This window comes from Macaca thibetana, chromosome 13 (genome assembly GCF_024542745.1).
Source record: "Macaca thibetana thibetana isolate TM-01 chromosome 13, ASM2454274v1, whole genome shotgun sequence".
NCBI lineage: Eukaryota > Metazoa > Chordata > Mammalia > Primates > Cercopithecidae > Macaca > Macaca thibetana.
The window spans coordinates 38872527-38897751 of NC_065590.1; the positions used below are offsets into that span (position 1 = coordinate 38872527).

The window sequence follows — 25225 nt, forward strand, 5'->3', positions numbered from 1 at the left end:
AACTTCGCAGAAGTCTCTCTTAGAACACTTGTATTTGGTAATAGAGTCAACAACAATAAATACCTGTATTTTATGAAATCTAAGATGTCATTGATACCACTGATGCTATGCCATTCAAGAAAACTGAGCCAACTAAAACATTCATAATATGTAAAATGTATGTGATTTCAAGTGATCATGGAGAGTCACTTGTTTGGAATATTAAGTTGAGAAAATTAAGCATTTTTTTTGTTGTTGTTTCCATTTTTTTTTTTTTTGAGACGGAGTCTTGCTCTGTCGCCCAGGCGGGAGTGCAATGTCACGATCTTGGCTTACTGCCACCTCTGCCTCCTGGGTTCAAGCAATTCTCCTGCCTCAGTCTCCCGAGTAGCTGGGATTACAGGCATGTGCCACCATGTCCTGCTAATTTTTGTATATTTAGTAGAGATGGGGTTTCGCCATGTTGGCCAGGCTGGTCTTGAACTCCTGACCTCATGATCCGCCCACCTTAGCCTCCCAAAGTGTTGGGATTACAGGTGTGAGCCACCGTACCCAGCCCCAATGTTTTATAGAACAATGGGATATAATTATGAAAGTAAAAATTAAATTGAACTTTTAAAAAGTTTATATCTGCTTTTTCTTAATTTGCAAAGAAAAAATGGAAAATTTGTGGAAATCTCTCCTAGGACACTTGTATTTGGTAATATAATAGAGTCAACAACAATAAACACCTGTATTTCATTAAATCTAAGATATCATTGATACCACTGATGCTAGGCTGATATGATGAAACTATGATAAAATGGTTTTTTTTTTTTTTTATCACTTACTGTTTGCTTTATATTAATTGAGTGTTCTTTTTATTTACACATGGTTTTTTTCCATTATGTATCACTTGTGTGCATCCTTAAAAAGAAAAATATATACAGGAGACTATTATCCTAAGTAAAGTAACTCAGGAATGGAAAACCAAACATTGCATTTCTCCTAAGTGGGAGCTAAGCTATGAGGATGCAGAGGCATAAGAATGACACAATGGGCTTTGGGGACTTGGGGAAAGATGGGAAGGGGATGAGGGATAAGAGACTACAAATCAGGTTCAGTGTATACTGCTCAGGTGATGGGCGCACCAAAATCTCACAAATCACCACTAAATAACTTACTCATGTACCCAAATACCACTTGTTTCCCCCAAACTTATGGAAATAAAAAAATTAAAATAGAGGAAAATTTATACAAAATAAATTTGGTATGCTATTCCTCGGATTCCTTCATATTCAGAGTTTAATTCTTCTAAATCACTTTTTGAATTCAGAGCCATCAGTGTTCATGGTTTTCCTTATAATATTGTCGTTTGTGCCGGGTGCGGTGGCTCAAGCCTGTAATCCCAGCACTTTGGGAGGCTGAGACGGGCGGATCACGAGGTCAGGAGATCGAGACCATCCTGGCTAACACGGTGAAACCCCGTCTCTACTAAAAAATACAAAAAACTAGCCGGGCGAGGTGGCGGGCGCCTGTAGTCCCAGCTACACGGGAGGCTGAGGCAGGAGAATGGCGTAAACCCGGGAGGCAGAGCTTGCAGTGAGCTAAGATCTGGCTGCTGCACTCCAGCCTGGGCGACAGAGCGAGACTCCGTCTCAAAAAAAAAAATAATAATAATAATATTGTCGTTTGTGCATAAAAATGTTGGTATGTAGCATTTCTTTAAAACATGTTCCACTATTGCCTTCGGGGTTTTCTTTCAATTTACTTACACTTCTTCAACATGTTTTTGTGTATACATACATGCAGGCAGTGACAACTGTCAAGACTGCAGCCTGGCTGACCACGATTATTTCAGTTGTCTATTGCTGTATAACAAACCACTGCAGACCTTCATATCTTACAATACTAACGATCATTTATTTTGCTTAGGAGTCTGATTTGGGCAGGGTTCAGCAAGGAAGCCTCATCTGTGCTCCAGATAGCGTGAGGCAGGCAGCTCCACTAAAGGCTAGTGGACCTGCTTCCAAGATAGCACTCACTCATACTACTTGCAGGTTGGTGCTGGCTGTTAGCTGGGACCTCAACCAGATCTGAGAAGCAAGGGCAGAGCTCACCATGTGGCATAGGGTTTCTGAGCATGGTGGCCAGTTTCCAAGGGTGAGCATCCCAGGAAAACACCAGGCAGAAGCTATCTTGTTTTATTAATGACCTAGCTTCATAATTTACTTAGCATCACTTTGCCACACTCTATTAGTTGAGGCAATCACAACCTCCTATCCCAAGTTCAAGGGCAGAGGACATAAATTCTACTTCCTTTTTCTGTGTGTGTGTGAGAGAGAGAGAGAGAGAGAGAGAGAGAGAGAGAGAGAGAGAGACAAGGTCTTACTCTGTTGCTATGCTGCCCAGGCTGGAGTGCAGTGGCGCCATCATAGCTCACTGCAGCCTCGACCTGGGCTTAAGGAATCCTCCCACCTCAGCTACCAGAGTAGCTGGGACTACAGGTGTGTGCTGCCACGCCCAGCTACATTTTTAAAATTTTTTGTGGAGATGAAGTAAATTCTACTTTTTGATGGGGTCTTGACTAGGTTCCGAAAAAGCATGTGAGCTGGTTGTGGTGGCTCATGCCTGGAATCCCAGCACTTCGGAATGCCAGGGCAGGTGGATCACCTGAGGTCAGAAGTTTGAGACCAGTCTGGCCAACATGGTGAAACCCCGTCTCCACTAAAAATACAAAAATTAGCTGGGCGTGGTCGTACACCTCTGTAATCCCAGTTACTTGGGAGGCTGAGGTGGGAGAATTGCTTGAACCTGGGAGGTGAAGGTGTGTAGTGAGCTGAGATCATGCCACTGGACTCCAGCCTGTGCGACAGAGTGAGACCCTGTCTCAAGAAAAAAAAAAAGCATGTGAGACTTTGAAATACTGTGGCTAGTTTTAGAAAAGACAATCTGGTGCAGTGATTATAAGATTCATCCTAATTTCAAAGATGCATGAATTGGACAGAAGGATGTTCTCATTCAAATTGATGAAATGCATTGCTTCAAATGCAGATACTCCTATTCCACCCATCTACATACACCCCTCCCTGCCCCTAATTTGTTGCAGACACGACTAATCAATCATGCCACTCATTCTCCCTGAGCCTCACAAGCTTTATGACACTCTGCTAGGAGCCACTACCAACTGCTGGCAAGTGAGATAAAAAGTATTTACTCTCCTGAATCTAGAGAGTGAAAAACAGGTAGCCTCCTGGACCAGCGGTCACTGGACACCCCTCTCCCCCAGCCCGTGGCTTTGTGTTTCAGTATGCCAGGAAATGATGAGGCTCTCCAGCACTAGACCATATAAACCAAACTGATGCAAAAACCAAAATGGCGCTTCATTCATATGTAGTGAGGGATGAACCCTTAGGTGCCAAAATGCCTAGGTTTGCCAACTGAGAACCTTCTTCATGTCCATTTATCTGAGATTCTGTGTAATTGTTTTGAAGTCTTTCTGTGGGAGTGGAATTAGAGACAGGTGTTGACAGTATTTAGAATAATGCATCCAGGCCTTAGTGAAGCCTAAAAAAAAAAACCAGTCTCAGAACCATGAAGCTCTAGGCTATTGTGCACTTTTTACTGCAAATATGTTTCCATTCTTTAACTTTGCTAGGTGTGGTGGTAAATTGTAGACTGTTTTAGTAAGGGATTTCTGGAATAATTCTCATGGGGGTGGCGGGGAACCTTCCAGGGAAATGCTACTTTGTAATGACTTTTTTTTTTTTTTTTTTTTTTGACCACCAGACTGTCCTCTAAAGTAAGTGAGACATGCAGGCTTCAGATATGAAGCTGGCTTGTGCAACCTGATTATAACATAGCAGTCTGCAATCAGGTGCTATGGCTCGTTTGAAAAATATGTGGGCAATTGGCTTTTAGCTATGTTTTTGTTGCTGTTGTTATTATTTAGTTTTTATTTCATAATCATAAACTTAACTCTGCAATTCATCCAGCTAGGCATGGAAGGGAATAAGGAAGGCATGGAAGGGAATAAGGAAAGCATGGAACTGCAGCAAGAGCACAAAGATTCTAGGATACTATGAGCAAGTGGGGTGGAAGGGTGCTCTCCTGAGCTACAGAAGGAATGGTCTGGTGGTTAAGACAAAACATGAGTCACACTGATTAGAGATGTCCACAGTCAGCAATGGTGATCTTGCTGGTCTTGCCGTTCCTGGACCGAGAGCGCTCCATGGCCTCCACAATCTTCATGCCTTCTTTCACCTTGCCAAAGACCACATGCTCGCCATCCAACCACTCAGTCTTGGCAGTGCAGATGAAAAACTGGGAACCGTCTGTGTTGGGCCCAGCATTTGCTATGGACAAGATGCCAGAACCTCTGTGTTCTAGGATGAAGTTCTCGTCATCAAATTTCTCCCCATAGATGGACCGGTGCCATTATGGTGTGTGAAGTCACCACCCTGACACATAGACCCTGGAATAATTCTGTGAAAGCAGGAACCCTTATACCCAAATCTTTTCTCTCCAGTGCTGAGAGCACAGAAGTTTTCTGCTGTCTTTGAAATATTGTCTGCAAACAGCTCGATGGAGATGCGACCCAAGGGCTCACCGTCAATGGCGATTTTGAAGAACACGGTGGAGTTGACCATGGCTGGTAGTACTGGGCTCCTGGCGGCGTCGGCATCTGCTAGCTATGCTTTTTAAAAGGCGGGTTGGTTACACTTACCCAGGAAGCCTCTATCTCTGAATGTCTGGCCACTCTCAGTGTGTTGTGGAGCCCCACCTCCCTGCTTTGGATGAGACTAGACTGCCAGGCACCATTCTCAGGGCCATACCCAGCCGTCCCAATAAAATGGGGCCTAATGCTGCTCTTCTGAGAGCTTGGGGGCACTGGGCCCATGCTGCCCTCAGACTTATCAGGACCTGCTGACAGAAGTCCTGTCCCATGTCCAACCAGCTGAGGACTCAGAGCTGCTAGAACAATGTCCTCTGTTATTCCACCCTAAGTACCTGCATATTGCCTGGAGTGGTGAGAAATTCTTTAACCATCCGTTTTCCCTACCAGGTTTAGGATGAACAAGTGGCAGTACGAAAACTCTGTGAATCTTTGTCACTGTGTAGGGATCTAGAGGCTAAACCCTTGTCCTCAACTCCAGAACCAGAAAAATGGTTGTTAGTAGAATAGCACAGAGGAAGCAGATGCAGATTATCCTCACAGTGCCATGGCCATGAATGCAGTTGTCCATAGGTTTTGTATATTTTATATCAAACATCAAGCTTGAATGAAGGAACAGGATTTTGACTTTGTGTTTTTAACTTAGAGCATAAGAGGAGATTCTAGGTAAAAGGGCTGTGACCAAATACAGCTGCATTTATATAGTCATGGATCAATTTTATGAAGGATTCTTTAACAACTGAGCTTTGCTTATGGTGTTCTGATCCAGCTCTATCCCTAAGCCAACTTAAAACCAGATCACTCAGCAATACCCTTTATACAACACTTTTTTTTTTAATTTTAATTGAGATTGAGTCTCACTGTGTCACCCAGGAAGAGTGCAGTGGCGTGATCTCAGCTCACCGCAACCTCCGCCTCCTGGGTTCAAGCACTTCTCCCACCTCAGGCTCCCAAGTAGCTGGGATTACAGGCATGTGCCACCACGCGCAGCTAATTTTTTTATTTTTAGTAGGGATGGGGTTTTGCCATGTTGGCCAGGCTAGTCTCAAACTCCTCACCTCAAGTGATCTGCCTGCCTTGGCCTCCCAAAGTGCTGGAATTATAAGCATGAGCCACTGCCCCTGGCCCCTTTATACAACATTTAATAAATGTTGGGCCAGGCACAGTGGCTTATGCTTGTAATCCTAGCACTTTGGGAGGCCAGGAGTTCAAGACCAGCCTGGGCAACATAGTGAGACACTTGTCTCTACAGAAATTTTTTTTTAAAAATGTAGCTGGGTGTGGTACCACAGCTTATAGTCCCAGCTGCTTGGGAGGCTGAGGCAGGAGGATCACTTGAGCCCAGGAGGTTGAAGCTGCAGTGAGTGGTGACCATGCCACTGCACTCCAGTCTGAGCAAAATGAGAGACCCTGTCTCAAAAACAAACAAACAAATAAATAAATAAATAAATGAAAATGTTGATTGGTGATTAAAATGATGAGTAATTAGAAAAAAAAGTCCATCTTAACCCCTGGCCTGTTTTCTGAAGGCATTGTTATTGATTAGGGTTAGGTTGAGCTGCAAGTAACTGAAAACCCAAAATATACATTTTTTTTTTTTTTTTATGTCTCTCATCAAAATCTAGGTAAGCAGTCTGGGCTGCTCTAGTGGCTCCACAGTGACCAGGGACCTGCCGCCCTGTGTCTTCTTCCCCCGCCATTCTCATGGAACAGTGTGCCTGTTCCAGTTGAACCATCACATCCACATTCCAGACAGCAGAAAAGTAGGAAAAGTAAGAAAAAGAACATCTTGCCACTTTGAAGAACACTTTTGCTTGTATCCATTGATCATGATTTGGTCCTGTGTTCACACCTATCACAGTGAGACTGAGAAGAATAAACCTGATTGTGTGCAATCATATACCCGGCCAGCGTTTGGGAGTTCTGGTACTGAGGAAGCAGGGAAATGGATGTTGGGAGGGGTAGCTGGATTCTGCTGTGGCCTGACAGAGCCGTCAAACACAGCCTTCCTGGCTGCTCCTCCCATGAGGTGACAACTAGGGCGCGACCAATGCGTGCTTCTTTAGGCCAGAGCTGGGTCCTGGCACCCAATACTCCCTTTTGGCAATTGTATCTTCTCCATCAGCTGTTGTAAACCAGACACCGTGGAATCCCTTGGTTTTTTAAGTTACTTTTATTATCCTTTATGTGCATCAATGCAAGCCCAGCCCAGTACAAAAATAGGAAAGGAAAACTCCCCCTAAACACTCAAATGGATCTTTCATACTACATTTCTTTTCTTGCGAATTTATTTTTACTTAATAGTAACTTTTTTCGAATCCCAAATATCTTTTCCACTCAAGGTCAGTACAAAGTCACACGCAGTAGAACATGAACGGCGCAGCTTACCTCATGCGTGTCCATAAACTCACCAAAGGAGCTTGAAGGGAGAACAGTGTCTTTATGATCCGGCGTGTCTTGGTACCTGCTTAAAATCACTTTTGCTTGTGATTTAGCTGTATACACTTTGTATATATACATGAAAAATATATATATATATATATTTTTTTTTTCTGGGAACGTCTAAGGACTGTTCAACACACAAAATGATTTCATCCTTTTTTGAATGAGAACAGCCCAAAAGTTTCTGGCAAATACACAGAGTTCGTGAGACATGAAATTCAATTATGTCGTGGTACATCAGGTCCGCCTCTTCTCGACTTGCAGTGGATTTTCTTCCTCTGTGAAGGCGACCCTCCTCCAGCCGCGCGTTCGGAACCCCAGGCCGTCCCTGTAACTGAAGACCCAGTGGTGCGCTGCCCCCTTGTGGGAGGTGTGGGCATTGCAGACCTTTCATCACAAGGACACGGAATTTGTCTTTCAAATGCGGCTGGAAAAATCTGTCCTTTTTTAATTCCCAGGAGGCACGCAAGCCAAATTGGACCTTGAGAAAAGCATTATCTTACAGAAATGTCTTCCAATAAAAAAAGGGGTTGTGTTTATGAAAAAAACCCACTTCGTATATAACAGCACTGCATAGCATGCCTATGCTTGTTTTTGCAGAATGGGTTTTTTAACCAAAAGTTGGATCGTTAGCTTTATTATAGATTCAGTCTTACTGGTAGCATCACAAGGCTGACTTCCAAGAGAAAATATTTGGCTTTTTATAAAGTGAGGAACTATTTTGTAAAGTAAATAGTACATGCCTCTATCTTCCACCAACCATTTATTCTGTAAGATCTGATTTTAATGAAGTATTTCTCAGAGTAAGGACTTCTTTATACCATCACTAAACTTCCTGCAGGAATTTTAGAATTTCTCCCCATCTTCTTTGCTTTTCAGATTCACGTGGGACATAGCTACTTTTTTTTTTTTTTTTGAGACGGAGTTTTGCTCTTGTTGCCCAGGCTGGAGTGCAATGGCACAATCTCGGCTCAATGCAACCTCTGCCTCCCAGGTTCAAGCAATTCTCCCGAGTAGCTGGGATTACAGGCATCCGCCACCATGCCCGGCTAATTTTGCATTTTTAGTAGAGACGGGATTTCTCTGTGTTGGTCAGACTGGTCTCGAACTCCCGACCTCAGGTGATCTGCCTGGCTTGGATTACAGGCATGAACCACCGTGCCCAGCCATATAGCCACTGTTTTTAAAAGCCATTTCTGCACTACCAAGTTAGTGAGTAGCAGCCCTCCACCTGCTCACCTTTGGCTTATGGACCATGCAGCTAAAAGAAGCAACACAAAATAAACTGTGGTCAAAAGAGACTCACAGTTCTCCCTCACACAGGAGGCTGAAGACACTCACACTTCCTCCTTTTAAGTCTTCAACTTTTCTTCTTTATCACGCCGAACGCTTTCATAGTCAGAAAACATCAGTGCTGGAAGAGGCCTTCGAGAACTCTGCTCTCAATTTCTGCATTTGAAGACTGGACCCAGACCCTCATCTCCTGACCCGTCATCCAGTGCTGTCCTCCTGTACCTCCCTGAGGAGTCGCTCAACACTCCAATCCCTCCAAGAAGCTGGGGTGCCTCTCAATTTAACAAGCCAGAAACCGAGAACTCTATGCAAACAACACCACTGCTCAGAGGTGATAAGGGTAAGCAAATAAACCCCCAGGGAGAAACAGAAGCAGAGTTTTGGCTCTCACCACCCTGTAGATAAACAAGTGTTTGATCTGGGCTGAGCACCTGCCTTATCTGGTGAGAGATAACATTCACACTCAGAGGGAGTCTGTGCTTGCAGCCAACAGGTTTGGAATCCTGTTGAGCACTGACCTGGCCAGCACAGCACAGGGACTGAACTAGGGCTCAGGAACGAGGGACCAGGGGAAATTTTGTTACCACCCAGGGGGAAAGAGAGGGTCTTCCTGCACTCCTAAGAGCTCGTAGGCTAACGGGCCCTAAGAAAACAGACAGAGAAGCCTCAGCTAGGGGAGTCCTGATGGCCACAGTCCCCACGAATCCACTATGGGCCATTTAGGGCATGTTTTATAATCTGCTCCATGAAGCTTCCTAGGAAGAATGTCAGAAGCCTTATTTTCTTGCTCACTGTTGAGGTTATGGAAGCTAAAGAAAGCAGTGTATGCCAGGCGCGGTGGCTCACGCCTGTAATCCCATCACTTTGGGAGGCCAAGGCAGGTGGATCACTTGAGGCCAGGAGTTTGAGACCAGCCTGGCCAACATGGTGAAACCCTATCTCTACTAAAAATACAAAAAATTAGCTGCATGTGGTGGCACATGCCTGTAGTCCCAGCTACTCAGGAGGCTGAGGCAGGAGAATCGCTTGAACCTGGGAGGCAGAGGTTGCAGTGAGCCGAGATCACACCACTGCATTCCGGCCCGGGTGACAGAGTGAGACTCCATCTCCAAAAAAAGGGAAAAGAAAAAGAAGGCAGTGAAGAGTAAACTCAGAGGGAAACCAGTGGCCTGTCTCTAGAGTCTTGATCAGGATCACCTTTTGAACATGATACTGTTGACAATAAGAGTAATAATAATAGCTGCTACTATTTGTGGAGTGCTCACTATATTGTTTCTCATATGTTATATTTTTAAATCCCCACCACAAAACTCTGGGGTAAGTGCTATCGTTTGTTGTTATTGTTTTGAGATGCAGTCACTGTGTTGCCCAGGCTGGAGTGCAGTGGCATGATCTCAGCTCACTCCAACCTCCACCACCCCGGTTCAAGTGATGCTCCTGCCTCAGCCTCTCGAGTAGCCGGGATTACAGGCGTGCGCCACCATGTCCGGCTAATTTTTGTATTTTTAGTAGAGATGGGGTTTCACCATGTTGGCCAGGCTGGTCTTGAATTCCTAACCTCAGGTGATCCACCTGCCTTGGCCTCCCAAAGTGCTGGGATTACAGGCATGATAATAAACTCTTAACCTCACCATTTTTGTATAGAAGTGGAGGTTGTCAGAGCACTTTTTCCATTTATTTTGCTACTTGGGCTTAAGGATGAAAGTCCTATCACAAACTGTTGTCACAGTGAATGTTGGCATTCGGAAGGGTGCTGGGGAGAACAGGGAGAAAGCACAGGAGCCTGAAAGGGGAGGAGAGGGAAGGGATTTCCACACTCTCGCCACAGCCTGTTACTGTCTCCGTGGCAGCAGAGCAGCAGGTTGCCTCCCCATGTCCACTCTCCCCTCCCACCTCAACAACAGGAGCCCATTTTAATCACAGCACAGAATAAAGACTATATTTCCCAGTCTCCCTATCAGCAAGGTGTGGACACTGTGGAGCATGAAGATGGGCCTATTGTCCAGAGGGGTAAAAACAAAAGCATAAGGAGTCTGTCGCTGGTGATTTGGGAGCCACCATACCTGCCCTAGGCTGTTTACCTTGACAACTTTGACAATAGACAAAAATACTTGTTTCTTGTTTAAGCCAATGAGAGGTTAGGCTTTGCCTTGTATGCGTGGATGACTGTCTTCCTCCATTTTGTGATGCTATAAAAGAATACCTGAGGCTGGAAAATTTATAAAAGAAAGACGTTTATTTAGCTCGTAGTGCTGCTGGCTGAGAAGTTCGAGGACACAGCCCTGCTTTCTTGTGAGGGCCCTTATTCATGCTGCCTCCCAAGATGGTGGAGAAGGTCAAAGGGGAAGCAGACACACGAGAAGAGAGGGAAAGCCGAAGGGCTTCTGACTTTATAGCAACCCACTCTCAGGGGAATGATTCCATCCGCATGAGAACTAATTCAGTCTCACAAGAGACAGAGCTCACTACTGGGAGAGCACCAAGCCATTTATGAGGGATCCACCGCTATCACCCAGACACTTCCCACTGGACCCGATACCCCAACAGCACCGCATCAGGGCTCAAATTGCAACATGAGCTTTGGTGGTGACAAACCAACCATATCTAAACCATAGCAGACACCTAATCCTAACTACTAGCTACTCACTTGTAAAAATTTTTAAAGAGGCGAAACAGGCTCAGTAAAAGTAAGTAACTGTCCAAAGACATGCAACTATGACCTGGCAGCATTCGGTTTTGAATCTGTCTGTCTGATCCAAGACTTCATCTTTCCAGCATAGTCTGTACTAACAAATGTAATTGGAACATGCGTGTATGTGGTGCTTTATAATTTGTAAGTATTTTCTTATATATTATGGAATGTGTACAGTTGGAATTTTTTGGCTGCAAGCAACAGAAATAGACTCTGAATAACTTACATGAAAGAGGACTCTTAGGAAGATTTAGGGTAGTAAATTAGTCAGGGATCAATTAGAGAAGCAAAGCACTAGGGATTTCTTTTTCTTTTCTTTCTTTTTTTTTTTTTTTTTTTTTTAGGCAGAGTCTTGCTTCTTCACCCAGGCTGAAATGCAATGGCGCTATCTTGGCTCACTGCAACCTCCACCTCCCAGGTTCAAGCAATTCTCCTGCCTCAGCCTCCCAAGTAGCTGTGATTACAGGCATGTGCCAGCACCCCTGGCTAATTTTTGTATTTTTAGTAGAGATGGGGTTTCACCATGTTGGCCAGGCTGGTCTCAAACTCCTGACCTCAAGTGATCCACCCACCTTGGCTGCCCAAAGTGCTGGGATTACAGGTGTGAGCCACCGCAACCGGCCTCTTTCTTTTTTTTTTTTTTAATAACATAATGGGTATTTACTATAGTACTTCTCATCAGGAGGATGTTACTCAGTTAATATAAAGTTGTTTTCTTAACATTAAATCTCTTTTCTATGTCAATGTCTATAGCGTTTTTTCTGTTTTTTTTAATTATTTATTTTTATTTTTTTATTTTTATTTTTTGAGACGGAGTCTTGCTCTGTAGCCCAGGCTAGAGTGGTACAGTGGTGCAATCTCGGCTCACTGCAAGTTCCACCTCCCAGATCCGGGTCCCAGTTCAAGCAATTCTCCTGCCTCAGCCTCCCGAGTAGCTGGGATTACAGGTGTATGCCACCATGCCCAGCTAATTATTGTATTTTTAGTAGAGACGGGTTTTCACCATGTTGGCCAGGATGGTCTTGAACTCCTGAGCTTGTGATCCACCCGCCTTGGCTTCCCAAAGTGCCGGGATTACAGGCATGAGCCACTGTGCCCAGCCTATAGTGTTTTTTTTTTTTTTTTTTAAATATTAAATCTTTTCTGCATTTCATTTCAATATTAGATACACTGAATACATTTTTCTTTTTTTTTTTTTTTTGGGACGGAGTCTCGCTCTGTTACCCAGGCTGGAGTGCAGTGGCACGATCCCGGCTCACTGCAACCTCCACCTCCCAGGTTCAAGCCATTCTCCTCCCTCAGCCTTCTGTGTAGCTGGTACTACAGGCACCTGCCACCACGCTCGGCTAATTTTTTTGTGTGTGTGTGTTTTTAGTAGAGACGGGGTTTCATCGTGTTAACCAGGATGATCTCAATCTCGTGACCTCGTGATCTGCCCGCCTCAGCTTCCCAAAGTGCTGGGATTACAGGCGTGAGCCACCGTGCATAGCCCTTAAATACATTTTTCTAAACATTTTTTTCCCCAGAGATAGAAGTTTCCCTTTTTGGCTGACTATCTGATATCTAAATACAATATTACCTCGAAAGACAACAAAACAAAAATCTAATAAAAATATGGAGAAGGCCGGGCGCGGTGGCTCAAGCCTGTAATCCCAGCACTTTGGGAGGCCGAGACGGGCGGATCACGAGGTCAGGAGATCAAGACCATCCTGGCTAACACGGTGAAACCCCGTCTCTACTAAAAAATACAAAAAACTAGCCGGGCGAGGTGGCGGGCGCCTGTAGTCTCAGCTACTCGGGAGGCTGGGGCAGGAGAATGGCGTGAACTTGGGCGGCGGAGCTTGCAGTGAGCTGAGATCCGGCCACTGCACTCCAGCTTGAGCGACAGAGCGAGACTCCGTCTCAAAAAAAAAAAAAAAAAAAAAAAAAATATGGAGAAAAGACTCCTCAACGAATCAGGAGGCAGCGATTATAACTGAACAGTGATGGTTTCCTAAGATTCTGGGCAAGAACTTCCTTCTTCCTATTTCACATGCTTTGAGAAGTCTAAAACTATGAAATATTACTTGTGTCAATTTCAGCCATCTTACTTCTTTGGCTTCCTTTCTAAACAGCAAATACAAATTATAGGCTGCATTTTTTCTGCACATTATTTGTTGTAAAGAAAACTTTTTTTAAAATTTTTATATATGTATCTGTTTGTTCCCATTTCATGGAAACAATGAAGAATGTAAAACTCCCTTATTTACTGATTCTTGGAAACTGTCAGACACCAAAGCTCAGGTTTAGCCTCAATAGCACAAAGGTTTTCAGGGTGAGGTTTGATTCAGTAAGCCCTTCAAAGTCACATCTGTCCATATCTCTTTTCTGCATATACCTTCAAGCAAGCATAGATGCCTGTAATGCTGAGAACCACACCTATTAAGAGAGTGATTGCATCGTTGGCTTCTACTGCTTCGACAACAGGCAGCATCAAAGGCATGACATGAGAACTAAGGACAACTGTGTTGAAACTGAGGTCATGATGTTGGAATCTTGAGGGCTGAAGGTTCCAAAGACATGGTGTATAGAATTCTATTTGACTTGAAATTTTCCCTTCCTGGAGCTCCGAATGCTGTAGTTTAGAGGTTCCACATGGCACTGCCTTCCAGGAAGCAGCGTAACAGGAATCAGCACTAGGGACTTCTTACCAGGATTTGATCTTACCCATCCGTGGGAGCTGCTGACGCAGTCTCTGTAAGGCTCTTGCCCTCGGGTCTGATGCTGAACTTGCAGTCCGCAGGGCAGGCAGCTGGGTCAGAGAGATGCGGTGAACAAGAACAAGCTGGAAACCACCCGCTGGAGACCATGAGGAGGGACTGAAACCGTGCCTCTGATTTGGGTGGCATGGGTCTCCTGCAGAAGTCAGGATCCTTCATCACAGAGCTCAGCAGACCTGTCTGGCTCAGAAGTCGGGAAAGCTGAAGGAAGATCCTGAGAAGGGTAGAGCAGCTACAGGCCCAGCCCCTGCCTCCTGCTGACGCGGTGAGCCAGTGGAAAGTGACAAGGTGTGCAAGCTACAAAAACTGCTGCCGCTTCACTTCCACCCTGCAAATCTCACACCAGGAGCTTCTGCATGGCCCACCCTAACTGGAAACATACAGGAAAGCGAATTCTGGGAAATGTAATTCAACCCTGCCGGGTTGGCATTTATAAAGCCACCTCGGGTAGCATGTGGAATGAGGAGAAAGCTCAAGAATCAGGTTTTGGACAGGAAAGAAAGCAAAGAAGCTCAGGAGTTCGGTGTGGCAGATGGGCACTCACGCTCTACGTCTTTGAATTACCTCCAACTGAATTTCCTCCTTGTACTGCTCAAATTCCCAGGGCAGAGGCCAGGTGGCTCTTGTGGGTCATGTACTTACTCCTTGGCCAGGGGAGGGTGGACACTTGGTTGACTGTCCAATATCATTGCACGCAATGGGGGAATGCTGGTCCCTCAAAGGGAAATCAAAGCACTGTCATGAGAGTGAGGGAAGTGGATGCTGGGCAGACAGACATGGTGAATGCTTACTGCCCTGTGAATGCTACAGAATAGGGAGGCAGGAGGCATTGAAAGCAAATTTCTTTGCCGCTCAGGTCAGCTTCTAGCCTTACTCTGAAGTTAAGCTTTTGGAGAGTGAAGACAACACCTTTCTCATGCTCTTCCCAATACCTAATCATGACAAAGGACTGAAGCTGGGGTGAAGACAGCAAAGCAGCCCCAGAATCAGGGCTTCTAGTTACCACTCTTCCTTCTGTCAGGGGTGCGTGTGTGTGTGTGTGTGTGTGTGTGTGTGTGTGTGTGTATGCACATGCAATTTCTAGAAGGGTACAAAACCTTTCAGATGATCAGAGTGACTCCCTAGAGGCTACCACCTACTGCTTTAGGTTTGGTGTAAGTCTGCAATTCTGTATGTTCAATCAATTGATAATTATCAAAGATGGATTAAGAAGCTGTGTCGTGTAATAATTAAGTCTGGGCTCTGAAGCCCAGAATGCCTGAGTTAAAATCCTAATTCTACCACTTCCTAGCCTATTGAGGAAGTTCCTCAATCTTTTTATGCCTTGATTTCCTCATCTGTAAAATAGGGGTAATGATCATACTTACCTCACAGGTTTGTTGTGAGGATTTAATGATTAGTGCACATAGTGGTCTTAGGCTTGTGTCTGGTGCACAGGATGTGCTCAACACAAATTTAGTTACTATTTCCCAACATTGCTTCAGGATCTGTAGAAGGATGGGACACAATCTCTGATTTTGAAGAACTTAAAACTTAATCAAAGAGACAAGAGCAACATATGGAAACAAGAGCCAACAACTGTGGCATTAAGTGTTAAATTGTGTGGTTCCAACATATACAGAAATCAAGAAGGGTCAGAGCAGTGCAGGACGTGGAAGCTAAGGAAGGCTGGACAGAGGGGGAAGAAGCCTTGGCCTGGGGTGGAGGGATGGTGGGACAGGCCAGGGGAGATCACTTGGAGTGAAGATGTTGATGATGGGAGTGCATGTGGCATGTTGGGAGAAAGAGAGATGCTGATCACAGAGAAAGAGGCTGTGATTGTGTCAGTAATGACTTTTTGGCTTCAAGACACAGGAACCCAACTCACATTGAGTTAATACAAAAAGAGGAGGTGTGAAACCATGAAGTGCAGGGATAAATTACCTTCTGGCATGGCTGAATGAAACACAAAAAGCTCAAATCATGCTTCCAGGGCAGTGTCTGTTAGAGTCTTGGATCTCTTTCCTCTAGGTTGACTGTATTCTCAGGCAGGCTTTCCCTCCATGGTGGCAAAAATGACTGGGTGTATATCATCCCAGCTGAGCAACCCCAGTGGGCAGAGAACAATTTTCCCTCCATCGGTTCCTGCAAAGGCCTTGGGATTGAGGCTCATGGGCCTGGCTGGGTCACCAGCCCATCCTTGAGCTAATTGTGACTGTCAGGGAGGATGGGTGCTCTCATTATTCAGGCCCAATCATCAGCCCACAAATTTCAAACAACAGAGAGGGTATTGAGGTAGTTCCCACAGCAAAGTCAGGCTGCCACCATGAGAAGGGGAACTGACACTGGGCAGGCAAGAACAGCAGATGCCTTTGGAGGACTCAGTCCCAGCCCAGCTCTTCATGAGCTCTAGATCTTTGGACAAGTCATTCAACCTTTGCAGGCCTCTACCTGTAACCTGAAAAATGGGCGATAGAGAGTCTGCCAATCAAACAGGGTAAGGTCTGCATAGGCTCTCTGAAGAGACAGAGCCTCCTGCAAATCTCAAAAGCCATTGTTAAGAGGAGACTAGCCTGATCAGACAAGAAAGAACACTTAGAGCAAGTACATGTGTGTGTTTATTTTGTTTTGTTTTTTGAGATGGAGTCTTGCTCTGTCACACAGGCTGGAGTGCAGTGACTCGATCTCCACTCACTGCAACCTCTGCCTCCCGGCTTCAAGCAATTATCCTGCCTCAGCCTCCCGAGTAGCTGGGACTACAGGTGCATGCCACTACATGCAGCTATTTCCGCCCCCCACCCCCTCGTATTTTTAGTAGAGATGGGATTTCACCATGTTGGCCAGGCTGGTCTCGAACTCCTGACCTCAAGTGATCCACCCGCCTCAGCCTCCCAAAGTGTTGGGATTACAGGCATGAGTCACCACGTCTGGCCTTATTTTGTTTTTTGAGACAGGGTCTCACTCTGTCGCCCAGGCTGGAGTACAGTGGTGCAAACATGGCTCACTGCAACACCTCTTAGGCTGAAGCAATCCTTCCACCTCAGCCTCCTGAGTAGCTGGGACTACAGACATGCGCCACCATGCACAGCTAATTTTTTATTTTTTGTATAGACAGGATCTCCCTATGTTGCCCAGGCTGGTGTTGAACTCCTGGACTCAAGCAATCCTCCTGCCTTGGCCTCCCAAAGTGTTGGGATTACAGTCATGAGCCATGGCGCCCAGCCAGAGCAAGTGTATGAGAAATAAAGTGCCTAGGATGGATGTCACAGAACCCTGAAGAGGACGTAGGAACACAGACAAGGGACTCCTCAAGGGCAGGGGAATATGCCCCATGGTGCCATGCTGGGCAGCTAGTGTGGGTACTGAGTAACTATTTGATGTTAAATATGAGGGCATAGGCCAGGTGTGGTGGCTCATACTTGTAATCCCAGCACTTTGGGAGGCAGAGGTGGGTGGATCATGAGGTTAGGAGATCAAGACCAGTCTGGCTAACATGGTGAAACCCTGTCTCTACTAAAAATACAAAAATTAGCCGGGTGTGTTAGTGCACGCCTGTAGTCCCAGCTACTCAGGAGGCTGAGGCAGGAGAATTGCTTGAACTCAGGAGGTGGAGGTTGCAGTGAGCCGAGATCACACCTCTGCACTCCAGCCTGGGAGACAGAGCGAGACTATACCTTAAAAAAAATTGTGTGTGTATATATATGTATGAGGGCATATGTTACCAAAGGATAAATACCTCACAAAAGAGTCAACACAGTAACAAATGCGGGCCTCAGCCCTCGGAGGCTCTCATTAGTTACCAGCAGGGAGACCAGGCTTCAGTTTGGGGCCCCAGGACCTCCCTCTCCTCATGGTTCTGTTATGAGCAACCTGGGAAAGTGAGGGGAAAATGGGGATTGTTAAGTAGTGCAGCTCACATCTAACGGCCAATCTGCCGTGAGGAAAGGGCACGCTGAGAAGCGCTGCTCCCTCTGGCTGGACTGTTATTTACAAGGCCTAGTGAGACCACAGGCGGTGACCCTGGTGCTGGTCCTTAGGGAGGAGTCTCTGAAGTCAAGACGGAAGGCAGTGGAAACCCAGAGGGTCAGGCACTGATTCACAAGGCCTGCTCAACACCCAATAGGCAAAGCCCCCCAAAAGAAACCGTTCAGATCCACATGCCCGTGGTGCCCCCCACCTCGGGTGACCATCTGTCCTGGGATGCTGCTGGCCTTTTAGTATGAAAAACAGAAATTCCCAGGAAAAGCAAGATGAATTGGTTGCCCTGCCCCACCTTTATGAGCTAAATTGAATTGTCCTCTGTGGAGGTTCCAAGGAGAGGCCCAGAAGTGTGTCAGGAAGGGTGGGTAGGGAGGGCAACCAGAGACAACTCGGACCTTGCCTGCCCATGCCTTGGGGGCATAAAAAAAGGAAAGAAGTCAAATTGTCTGCCTTCTGGTGCTTTGTCATTCGCTTAAATGCAGGTGAGCCCATTTTGGCATTGAACATGGAAGACTTGGAAGCTAAGAGACTACAACAAAGTCAGGGAAGAAGCAAAAATGCTGCCCACTGACATTCGTGGGCCCCAAAGCAGGTACTTCTGATAAGGATGAGGAGGAAAGCAATAACACAATGTTGTCATGGAGAAGTGGAGGCTCCTGCCTCTTCCTTGAGGAATAGGGCTTGCTGTATCCATATGTTTGATAGATTCAAAGTCAAGTAACCTTTTCTGAGTATCCGCTATGTGTCAGAGGAACGTACATACACTTATAATGTAATTATTACAACTCTAGAAAGTAGAGATTATTATCCTCATTCTGCTGATAAGGAAACCAGGTTCTGTTTTTTTTGTTTTTTGTTTTTTCTTTTTGAGACAGAGCCTCATTCTGTTACCCAGGCTGGAATACAATGGTGCAATCTTGGTTCACTGCAACCTCCTCCTCTCAGGTTCAAGCGATTCTCCTGCCTCAGCCTCCCAAGTAGCTGGGACTACAGGCACGCATCACCACACCTGACTAATTTTTGTATTTTTAGCAGAGACGGGTTTTGCCATGTTAGCCAGCCTAGTCTTGAACCCCTGACCCCAGGTGATCCACCCATCTCGGCCTGCCAAAGTGCTGGAATTACAGATGTTAGCCACCGCACCCGGCCCAGGCTCTATTACTCCTGGCCTCAAGCGATCCTCCTGCCTTGATCTCCCTAAGTGCTGGGGAAAAAAGCCCATGTGCCTCACCTCGTGCTGTTTTTATTTACCAGGAAAAGTGGGATTTGGTGTGGAACTTGGAACTTACTTGAAAGGCACTATCTACAACACCCATCACCAGCAGGGTAGGTGTTCCTGGTGTAGGAGAGGGCACTGGGAAGGGAGGTGAAGTGCCATTACAATGGTCAGCCAGAAGGATCCCATGAAGGAATATGATGAGAATCATTCCTGCCCAGTCCTCACCAGGGACAGGTCAGCTGCCAGTAGAGGACCATTCATCTTCAGAAGGCTATAGTCATCACATTTATTCAGTAGCAAATATGGATTGTTAGGCTAAACAGACCATAATTTAGAACAGCAGTCTCTCAATTATGCCATTGGTATTCATCACTGTAATAAAATTGTCTAATTGAGAAAGCTGTATTGACAAACCAACAAGCAGTACATTGATTTAGTAGCAGTTTTGAATTATTAAGTCTGCAATTTTTTATTCCATACAACGGTTACATTTTTCATTAGATAGGCCTTCTCTTAAAAGGGGCTGAAGGGTTATTTTGGAAAACTCTTCAGACTGAAGTAAGGATTGCTTCAAGTATGGGAAGATTTGTGGATTCTGAAAAGTCATTTGGTACTCTGTATGTACTGGGGGTGTGTGTGTGTGTGTGTGTCTCTGTGTGTGTGTGTTTGTGTATTTGTGTAGACTGATTTTCCTAGATGATCTGAGCCAAAAATGAAAATTTAAAGTTTGTTCTACTAGTCCTGTGGACTGAGGTCACCAGTTGGGAAAGAAAGGATGAGGAGTCAATGTACAAAGCCACCTACCTGGTTGCACTGACCCATGTAGAAAGGACAGCCACTGTGGTAGTGGGCAAGGACACTGCGGTGACAGTCCACAGCACATGATGGGGACCACAGCAAGTACTCAGTGGGACTGGTGTATTGTTTACGTGATTGAAAGGGGCGCTGTGTGATTTAGGAATAGCATTTACCTGCACGTAGCAAAGACGTGGAAGATAATGGGTTAATTCTCTCATATAATGAAAGTCAAGCTGTAGGTAGTCTAAAGTTGCATGGTGGCTCTCCATGATTCAGCCTCCATTCTTTCTTCTCCGCTACCCCTATCCTCAATATGATTACATGATTCATGATGACTGCAAGGACTTTGCCATCAAACCACTGAGAAGGTTTGAAGAAGGAATAAAAGTAGAAGGGCGGAAAGTGGCACATCTTCCAGTAAGTGGCACTCCAGCATGCCCCACACACTTTCATTCATAGTTCAGCGGACAGAAGTTAGTCCTGTGACCACACTTAGCTCAGAGTGAGGCGGTGAGATGTTGCCTTTGGCCAGGCACACCACCACTCTGAAACAAAACAGGGATTCTTTCAGTATAGAATTCGGGAAAATTAATATTAAGTTGGCATTAGTAGTCTCTGTCACAAACACATTACATTAGCATGGCTTTTGCAGGAGACAAATTGGCAACATCCATCAAAACGTTAAATATTCATACCCCTTGAACCAATAAGTTTATCTTCTACAGAGCCTTTCTATAAATTTACTCACAAATATGCACATATACAAGTATATATATGCTTATTATAGCACAGCAGTATTAATAATATCAAAATATTGGAAACAACCTAAGGGCCTATCAATGGTAAAATTGTTTAATAAATTGTGGTACGTACCACGGAATACTATTCAGCTATGAAGGAAGAGTGAGGTGATTATAGGTACTGAAAGGCCAAATGACATATTATTAATTAAAAAAGCAAGTTGCAGAATAATAGTATATTTCCCTTAGTAGACTTTTGTTACACACATCCCTGGGGAGGGGTCGGAATCTTTGCAGGCAGAGGAATGAACTCGTGTTATTTGAAAGAGGTCCCAGACACTCTAAAAGAAAATAATAGTAATGAGTGCAAACCGAATCCCCAATACAAATAAAGGAGTGAATTGTTACCACATACAGAAAGTGTTAACAAGCTTGTTTTCAGAAGAGCTCTGCTTGTACCAAGCTTGCATCAAAGTCTTGGATGGGTCAATCAGACATAAACCCTTCATAACACATTTAATGGTGAAACTGGCATGGGAGGGGCATCAGTGCTGCTTCTGGGTGAATGGTGAACAAGCCTCTGAAGTCGTATTCCACTACAATGACAATACAATCAGATTATAACATGTTTTTAAAAATACATTGAGCTCTTACAAGAAACAAAGGGAACTTTCCAATGTCAACAAAACAAAATAGAACAACAACATGCAAACATGCATAGTAAGCTAAAGCTAGCATTGCATGGTAAACAAACTGCAAAACTTGGAGGAGAAATGCCAATGTCAGCCACAAATGAGGGATTGAAAGCTAAGCTCTGAGGCTGCTGCCAGGCCCTGTGCCCTAATTAAGAAGGCTAACGCTGTCCCCTGTTGTTAGCATATGTAATTCCAGAAATACATACATTCAAATCCCTTTTGGAGGAAGGTGTCATTAATTCAGGTTTTCAGGATTCCTATAGATTATGTGAAACCAAATGGATAATTACAATGAAAAAATCCCCCAATATACAAAGAAACAAAAGACATAATGATGGTATGAGTTAGGACTAAGTTTAGCCTCACACAGCAGAACAAATAATGGTGGCTTAGACACACACAGTTTATTTGTTTTTATCTAAAAGACGTCATGAGGTAGGTGTCCAGGACAGATTCATCAAAAATTCATCAGGGACCTGTTTCTTTACAGTTCATGGATCCTCACAAATCTATGTTATGCTTCTTGTTCTTGTGACCCAAGATGGCAGCCAGAGCTCCAGATGCTCACATTCCAGGCCGGTTGTGAAAGGAAAAGGATGAAGGGCATGCCTATTTAAAAAAAATACATTCTGAAGGTTGCACACAGTACTGCCACTTAAAATTTATTGTCAAAAATTTAACCACAATGATCACGTCTTGATGTGAACAAAAACTAGGGAGTTTTAACTGGCCAACAACAAACTTGACTAAAAATTAGTGTTTTCATTACTAGCAAGGGAGTTGGGGAATGGATACTTGTTGTCAACTGAGTCTCTGACACAGTGAGTATGTAATGAGCTAAAAAATGGCACCCCCAAATATTTCAGTCCTAAGCCCTGGATCCTGTGTATTAAGAGAAAAACTTGAGACTGTAACATCCCCTTCCCTCCCAAGTTGGGAAGGTGCCGAAAGACCAAAGAATGATTTAGAGAAGTCCCGCTTGTCAAGTAGATGAGTTTATTGAGACATATTGGTCAGGGCACTCCTGAGTGGCAGCAGCACAGCTCTAGAGATCTGTACCACCTCCCTTCTCTAAGCTGTTTTTAAGCTAATTTTCGGGCCCTTTGCCTGCTGTGTTTATGTGATGGTACTGTTTTCTTTGGTAGGTTCTCACATACTCCCTGGGATGTTTAGGCTCTCAGGGACACCTGCTCCTCAGCTGGGTACCATGGCCATGGCTTACTATCTGGCCTTCAGGGTTCAGGCAGCGGGCATATACTTTTAAGTAACCTGGTAAGGGAACCTGTCAACATTGCACTGTTAGTATCACCTTACATGGCAAAAAGGACCTTGCAGATGTGATTAAGGATCTTGCAGTGAAGAGATTATTCTGTATTATCACACTTGTGTAAGTGTCCTTACAAGAGGAAGGCAGAGGAAAGTGTGACTACAGAAGCAGAGGATGTTGGCTGGGTGTGGTGGCTAGTGCCTGTAATCCCAGCACTTTGGGAGACTGAGGTGGGAGCTCAGGAGTTCAAGACCAACTTAGGCAACATAGCAAGACCTCATTTCATTTTACAAAAGGAAAGAAAGAAAAAGGAAGAAAGGAAGAAAGAAAGAGAAAGAAAGAGAAAGAAAGAAAAAGAAAGAAAGAGGAAAGAAAAAGAGAGAAAGAAAGAGAAAGAAAAGAAAGAAAGAAAGAGAAAAGAAAGAAAGAAAAAGAAAGAAAGAAAGAAAGAGAGAGAGAAAGAAAGAAAGATGCAAGAGGTTGGAGGATGGAATGATGTAAGGAAGGGGTCATAGGCCACGGAATGATGGAAGCCCCTAGAAGCTAGAAAAGGCAAGGGAACATCATTCCTACAGTCTCCAAAAGAATCAGCCTTGACTTTAGCTCAGTGCTTTTGGACTTCTGACCCCAAACTATATGATAATAAGTTTGTGTTGTCTTAAGTTACCAATTTGATCATAATTTGTATAGAAATCACTAGGAAATGAATACATATTGAGTGTCAGCTGAAACTAAAAACAGATATAGACCCATACTCCACAGATGTCAGATATTGTAATTATTAGATACCTAGCATTTTAAAGAAAATTTAAAGATAAAAAAATTTACTTAGAAAATATGCATGGAAGAGATTATAAAGTGACCTGGAAAATCAGAAATGGCATTCATTTTATGATTTGAAATAAAATGAAGAAATGAAAAATTATAACCTCTCTCTCTGTCTCTCTCTCTCTCTATATATATATATATAATTTGTGTAATTAAAAAAAAATAGAGACGAGGTCTCATTTTGTCACCCAGGCTGGAGTGCAGTGATGTGATCACAGCTGTCTCACTTTGTCACTCAGGCTGGAGTGCAGTGATGTGATCACAGCTCTCTGCTGCCTTGAACTCTTGGGCTCAAGGGATCCTCCCACCCTAGCCTTCCTAGTTGGGACCACAGGCACACACTACCACACCTGGCTAACTTTTTTTTTTATTTTTTGTAGAGATGAGGTTTTGCCATCTTGCCCAGGCTAGGTTCAAACTCCTGGGCTCAAGTGATCCGCCTGCCTTGGCCTCTCAAAGTGCTGGGATTACAGGTATGAGCCACCACACCCAGCCATAACCTAGATATTAATAACACAAAGGATTGATTAAACAACAGATTTGAAATAGCTGACAAGAAAATTGGTGAGCTATCAAAAAAAGTAGGATAAATTATTGTTAGTGCTAGATAAGAGCATAGGGAGATAAAAAGTATGGCAGAGAAGTTAAGCAATACAAAGGATAAAATGAACAAGTAGAGGAGAGATAATATTTGACATATCATGGATTATAATTTTCCAAATAAGATGACAGCAATGAATCCACAGCTATAGGAAGACCAACATATACTAAGCAAACTAAAATTCCACACCTAGGCACATTTTTTTATAATAGAACAAAATACTGAAGGCGAAAAGAAGATCTTAAAAATAGCCAGAGAAAAAGATCACCTACAAAATAAAAACAAGTTGGCTGACAGGAGACTCCTTGACAAGGGAAACTAGACAACAACAGAATAATATCTTCCAACTGATTAACATACTGTGTTCCAGGAAAAGTACTTTCCCAGGAAAAGGGGCTAAATAAAGACATCTTTAGAGTAGCAAAGAATGAGATAATTTACAACCAATGATTCTTAATTAATTGAAGTTCTAAAGGATGTAATTCAGGAAGAAGAATAATTATCCCATTAGGAAGTTCAGCAATATAAGCAAAAATGAGGAACAGAAATGTTACTGAAATGCTAGGGGTTCGGTCTGGGTCCTGTTGCTCACTGCACAGAAAGCCAATCACTGAGACAACAAACACTGCCAGGGAAGAAAGCTTCATCAAGGTGCTGTAGCCAAGGAGAAGGGGAGGTAAGTCTTAAATCTGTCTTCTCAACTGACTAAAATTAGGGATTTATATAGCAGGGAAGAAATGTAACTATGTGTAGGAAAACAGGAATTAGGGAGAAGGAAGGAAGCAATCATGACAGATGAGGGGTCTGGTGTCTTATTGTATGGATGTGGTGATCTGGTAAGTTTCATTTCCTTGATACTGTCTAGGAGGCCTGAGGATCAGTTTCCTGAGAAAGGAACTCAGATAAGACAAATGTAAATTTCAAGCTTAAAGACCAAGAGGGTCAATTTCTATGTCTATCCAAAGACTATAAGCATCAGTTATATGGGGATATTGGGCCAGTTTCAGAAATACCCAGTAAACATGAGGGTTAAACTGAGGTAAATGCAAACAAATATTGTCTGGATATGACTTATAGTAACAATAATAATGTACAAATACAAATTGTAACCAAAGGAGATATCATTTTACTCCCACTAACTTAGCAAACACTAGAAAGCCTGACAATATCTATTGTTGGTGAGTATGTGGAGCAAGAAGGACTCTTAAAACATGACTGAAGAGTGTAAATGGGTATAAGCACTTTGGAAAATAATTTGACATTATCTCATAAAATTAAGCATGCTTTACCACCATGCA

General features: G+C 44.1%; 1 protein-coding gene and 1 pseudogene across 1 annotated transcript in view; one reads left to right on the forward strand and one right to left on the reverse strand.

Moving 5' to 3' along the window:
* The window catches only part of C1D (C1D nuclear receptor corepressor), a 377915-nt gene that overhangs the window by 289304 nt on the left and 63386 nt on the right, over positions 1-25225 (forward strand). The gene's annotated exons all lie outside the window — the stretch shown is intronic.
* LOC126934103 (small integral membrane protein 30-like) lies at positions 13405-13583 on the reverse strand (annotated as a pseudogene).